The sequence below is a fragment of the Oncorhynchus clarkii genome, chromosome 5 (assembly GCF_045791955.1).
Source record: "Oncorhynchus clarkii lewisi isolate Uvic-CL-2024 chromosome 5, UVic_Ocla_1.0, whole genome shotgun sequence".
NCBI classification, from domain to species: domain Eukaryota; kingdom Metazoa; phylum Chordata; class Actinopteri; order Salmoniformes; family Salmonidae; genus Oncorhynchus; species Oncorhynchus clarkii.
Genome location: NC_092151.1, coordinates 21,606,134 through 21,612,133, shown reverse-complemented (window position 1 = coordinate 21,612,133; position 6,000 = coordinate 21,606,134).

The window sequence follows — 6,000 nt, the reverse complement described above, 5'->3', positions numbered from 1 at the left end:
GAATACCTGACATGATGACTCCTTGCTGTCCCCAGTCCACCTGACTGTGCTGCTGCTCCAGTTTCAACTGTTCTGCCTTATTATTATTCGACCATGCTGGTCATTTATGAACATTTGAACATCTTGACCATGTTCTGTTATAATCTCCACCCGGCACAGCCAGAAGAGGACTGGCCACCCCACATAGCCTGGTTCCTCTCTAGGTTTCTTCCTAGGTTTTGGCCTTTCTAGGGAGTTTTTCCTAGCCACCGTGCTTCTACACCTGCATTGCTTGCTGTTTGGGGTTTTAGGCTGGGTTTCTGTACAGCACTTTGAGATATCAGCTGATGTACGAAGGGCTATATAAATAAATTTGATTTGATTTTGATTTGATCAGCAGAGATAGTCAGAGTCTGTGTGTGTATATGGGGGTGGGGGGGGCTGGGATTACTGACCCAAAGGCTTGTTTCTGTCACTCATTCTAGGCCCTTGGGAGCGAGGGTGATCAATCAGTTTGTCATTCTGCAGCTAGGCTATGTCCCCACGTTCTCATGCAGCCTTCGTAGCTTCATCTTTGGCGGACAGCTTCTCATCTTTCAAAGTTATTTTCCTGTTTGAATAATATTTCCTTATAGAAATCGTTCAGCTTCTCAATGAGTTCACGTAACAGCCCAGCGGAGAAGTAGTCATCTTAGTTTTTTGGCTTTAAGTGGCATGGTAGTAGATGCCCACTTTCCATTCAGTAACGAGACGAGAGACACGGGCAGGAGATAATCCGAAGCCCAGGACAGATGGAATGCGGTCCCAGCCACAAAGGTTAACCACATTGCGGGCTTGGTTTCAGGCTGTAGTATAGCAGGTTATCATGATAGCTTGCAGCTAGGCTAGCTGCTTCCCCAAGCTAGCTCCAAACTTGTTAACTTCTTAAGTTAAGCAAAGGTCCCAAGACAGAAGTTTGCGGTCTCAGCACTAAGACTAACCACGTGGAGAGAGAGAGGATCAGACCTGTTTAACAGCTTCCACAAATACCTCCTCTCTCTCTATCACCATCCATATGTCTCTTTCTGTTTTTCTCCCTCTACCTTTTTATTTTTCTCATACCTGTCTACTTCACTTGATCAATCTCTCTGCCCTTTCTCCCCAACCCTCTCTTCATCCCTCTCTTCCTCCAACTCCCTCTTCCTCCCTCCATCCCGTCCTTCCCTGCATCTCAATATTGCTCTCACCATCTCTCTCCCTCCATATCTCACCCCCTCTCACTCTCTTCCTTCATCTCTATCTCCCTGTCTCCCCACTCCATCCTCTCTCATTCCCTCCATCTCTCTCTCTCCCACCATCTCTCACTCCTTTCTCCCTCCATCCATCTCTCTCCTTTCCTCCATCTCTCTCTCTCTCCCCCTCTCTCACATCATATTTCACCCTGCAACTCTCTCTCCCTCTCTCGCTTTCCATCCCTCTTTCCTCTCTCCTTCCCTCCATCTCTCTTTCTCCCTCCATCTCCCCCTCTCTCCCGTGCGAATGTGTTCTATGCAATTATACGGTGACCTTTCGTTAGCCAAGCTGTAATTGGCTAAATCAGCACAGAGTTCCCACGCTTCACAACACACAATCAGCAGAGATGCCATCAGAGGCCACACACATGCACACACGCACACACACATGCACACAAACACAAACATACAAACACACACACACAAACACACACACTACAATCAGTGTAGATGCCATCATAGAGCAGACTGTGACATCAGCATTTACACAGAAATGTTCCCTGGGGATGGCAAAAGGTCCAGCTTTGGTCTAAATAGTGTGTGTGTGTGTGTGTGTGTGTGTGTGTGTGTGTATGTGTGTGTGTGTGTGTGTGTGTGTGTGTGTGTGTGTGTGTGTGTGTGTGTGCGTGCGCCTGCACGTGTGTGTGTGTGACTAAAGGTCCAGCTTTGGTGTAAAGACCGTTTGAGACCATTTTACGTGATCAGTCAATTGAACCTGCATCCTCTGATGTGTGAGGGAGAGGATGATGTAAGAGTGCGAGGGGGGGGGGGGGGGTAGAAAGGGGGAGGAGGAGAAGAGGGGGAGAGATCAGGAGGAGGGCAAGATGGGGAGAGAGGGGGAGGAAGGCGAGAGAGGGGAGAGAGGGGGAGGAGGGCAAGAGGAGGAGAAGGGCGAGGGGGGAGAGAGGGGGAGGATGACGAGAGGGGGAAGAGGGTGTGAGGGGGAGAGAGGGGGAGAGGAGGGGGAGGAGGGCAAGAGGGAGAGACTATGTCTATGTCCCCATGTTTCCATGGGGACATAGTAGCTTACTGAAAGAGAGGGAGAGAAAGAAAAAAAGAGAGGAATAAAAAGAGAGGGAGCGAGAAAGACTGATGCAGCCAACTCATTACAGACAGCCAGGCTACTCTCTGAAGAGTCACTGTTATTGCTCACTTCCTTTTTCTTCTTTCTGCCGTCTCTCTCTTTCTCGCTCTCTTCCATCTCTCCATCTCTCTCGCTCTCTCTCTCTCTCGGTTATGACCGTCTCTTTCTCGCCATCTATATATGTTTTACATTCCTTTCTCTCCATCCCTCTGTCTTTCCATCTCTCCATCTCTCTAATGCTCTTTCACTTCGTCCATGTGTCTTTGCATCCCTTTCTCTCTCCATCCCTCTCTTCCCCCTACTCTCTCTGCGTTAATGGAGGAATGCTGTGAAAGGCTTAAAAAGCATTGACCCTTTTCATCTCCCGTCACTGCCTAAGAGCAAACACACACACACACACGCACACGCACACACACAGTAATGGAATTCAACCTGGTGAAAAGAGCAGCGTTACCATGGAGAGAGATATGGGGGAGGGAGAGAGAGAAGCCTAGTTTATACCTGGCGCTAATATGCATCCTTGTCCTGATCTTGTCCACATTCTGATTGTGTCCACATATTCAGAAATATGTCTACACATGGTATTAAAATGTGTCTCATATCAGTCCACTGTGCCTGCACAGTGAACAGATTTTCTGTTCCCTCCGTGTATGCAAATCATTTGAAAGCTACTGTTTTGAAATAATATCTATTTATTTTAAGGCACATATTGATGCCATATAGGCTTCTGCATGCTTCCCAGTCAAAACAGTTCAGTAGAGGTCATGCACATATAATGACGACATTTTGTGACATTATTGTTTGTTTTGGACTTCGGTGAGGGTTTTTCTGTTGGTTCTTCGGCACACAATTTTTTTTCTGAAGGCAAGCCGAAGTCTTCGCCCCTTCGTCGGTGATTGGTCAACAGCAGGGATTCTTCAATAAAGTCTTTGTTGTCATTCAATGAGAAATGATTCGTTTTCATGCATGTTTTATAATTGAAAAATACTGCACCAATTACGCGACTAAGGTCTCTTCATCAAAAACGTCAAAATTAATTAACGATTTCTTGAGTTCTTAGATTCATTCAGACTAGTTTGAGGCTATGGACAAACAGTACTATTGCCAATTTCTATTTGTTTCTCAAGCTAAGGTCTTAAAGTGAGTATGCGAGTGCACTCGTTCGGTTCGGCTAGCCGAGTTAGGCTAGGTGCCAGCCGAACTGAAGCATGAGGACACCTTAAGTCAATGGTGCCACCTGTCAATGATTTTATATGGCGGAATAATTATGATTTAAATGGTTTCTCTGTCCAGATCTGTCTGTCTACATATCCTGACACAATGTGTGTCTGACCAACTCTGGAGGTGGGCTGATCACAATGTGTTATTTAATTGTCTACACCTGTCTAAAAATGTGGGCACAATCAGAATGATGAAGATCAGGACAAAGGAAGCATGTTAGAACCATGTATAAACAGGGCTAGAGAGAGAAGTGCAGATGCAGGAAAAATCTGCTCCTTGATGAAAGGAGAGTAGAGAGATTCCTGAGGGAGAGGAAATGAGAATTGAGGGAGCTGCAGTCTGCGGATAAAGGTAGAGAAAGAGAGGGAGAGGTGTGTTTACATCAGTCTGTGATCAGAACCTGACCCAAACCACAGGCCAGTCACCCACCCAACCCCTACAGGGACTCAGCTCAACATGGTTCTGAGGAATAGCTGATTAGTAGAATCAGCACAGGTGTGTTAGAGCAGGGCTCAAGCAAATACCAGAACTCATAGAAACTCTCAAAGAGGAGGTTTGGAATACCCTTGACTTTTAACATTCCTCCATTCTCTAACCTGCTAAGACATTCTCCTACAGCACTCTAACCTACTGACACTGTAGTCTAGAGCATTCTCCAACCTGTAGGAAAACTATTGTGTGGAACATTGCATAACCTATTATAACAATCTTGAACATTCTCCAACCTGTTAGTTCACTGTAGTGTACACTTTACTTAATTACATTTTGGACAGTAGTTAAACCTAATGGAAACAGGTTATTTTTACATTCAATTATTAATAGTGGAGAATATTCTCAGACTGATTAGAACTCTCTAGTTTATAACAATCTCCAACCTGTTAGTACGCTCTAGTGGAGAATATTCTCAGACTGATTAGAACTCTCTAGTTTATAACAATCTCCGACCTGTTAGAACACTCTAGTGGAGAATATTCTCCGACCTGTTAGAACACTCTAGTGGAGAATATTCTCCGACCTGTTAGAACACTTTAGTGGAGAATATTCTCTGACCTGTTAGGACGCTATAGTGGAGAATACTCTAATGGAGAACATTCGCCAACCTATTAGAACACTCTAGTGGAGAATATTATCCGACCTGTTAGAACACTCTAGTGGAGAATATTATCCGACCTGTTAGAACACTCTAGTAGAGAATATTCTCCGACCTGTTAGAACACTTTAGTGGAGAATATTCTCCGACCTGTTAGGACGCTATAGTGGAGAATACTCTAATGGAGAACATTCGCCAACCTATTAGAACACTCTAGCGGAGAACATTCTGCAACCTGTTAGAACACTCTAGTGGAGAACATTCTCTGACCTTAAGAACACTCTAGTGAAGAACATTCTCCAACCTGTTAGAACACTATAGTGGAGAACATTCTCCGACTTGTTAGAACACTCCAGTGGAGAACATTCTGCAACCTGTTAGAACACTCTAGTGGAGAACATTCTCTGACCTTTAGAACACTCTAGTGAAGAACATTCTCCAACCTGTTAGAACACTATAGTGGAGAACATTCTCCGACTTGTTAGAACACTCTAGTGGAGAACATTCTGCAACCTGTTAGAACACTCTAGTGGACAACATTCTCTGACCTTTAGAACACTCTAGTGGAGAATATTATCCAACCTGTAGGAACACTAGTGGAGAACATTGTCCAACCTGTTAGAATGCTATAGTGTAGAATATTCTCCGACCTGTTAGAACACTATAGTGGATAATATTCTCCAACCTGTTAGAACACTAGTGGAGAACATTGTCCAATCTGTCAAAACACTATAGTGGAGAATATTCTCCAACCTGTTAGAACACTATAGTATGAATTAGAAACATTCTGTAACTATTATAACACTGTAGAACATTCTTTAACCTGTTCATACATTTTTCAACCTTTTATATTATTCTCCAACCTACTACACTCTTGCACATTACATAACCTAGAACCCTATAGTCTAGATCATTCTCCAACCTGCTAGAACATTCTCGAAAATGCTAGATAATAATAAAAAATATCCTTCTAGAATATTCTAAAACATTTTCCAACCTTCTAGAACATTATGTCTCGTCTCAGTGCGGTCAATAGGAACAAATCATATCATTGCGATTATTCTGTCTAAACACTGTGTGGACGAGACTAGATTGGAGCATGTTATACATGATCACACACACATGCACAGATGCACACACGTGTACACACACACACACACACACACACAAGTGCACATATATTCAATCAGACTAGACAGACAAAACAGCAATGACAGTGTGACTGTAGGCTCAGATCAGCCCCATTCAAACCACAAATACTCTCTGTACTTCAATACACCGCAACACTCAATATTTCAATATGGGGTCTAACTCTGTTATTTGATTTGACCATTTTCCTAAGAAGGGCAGTTTAC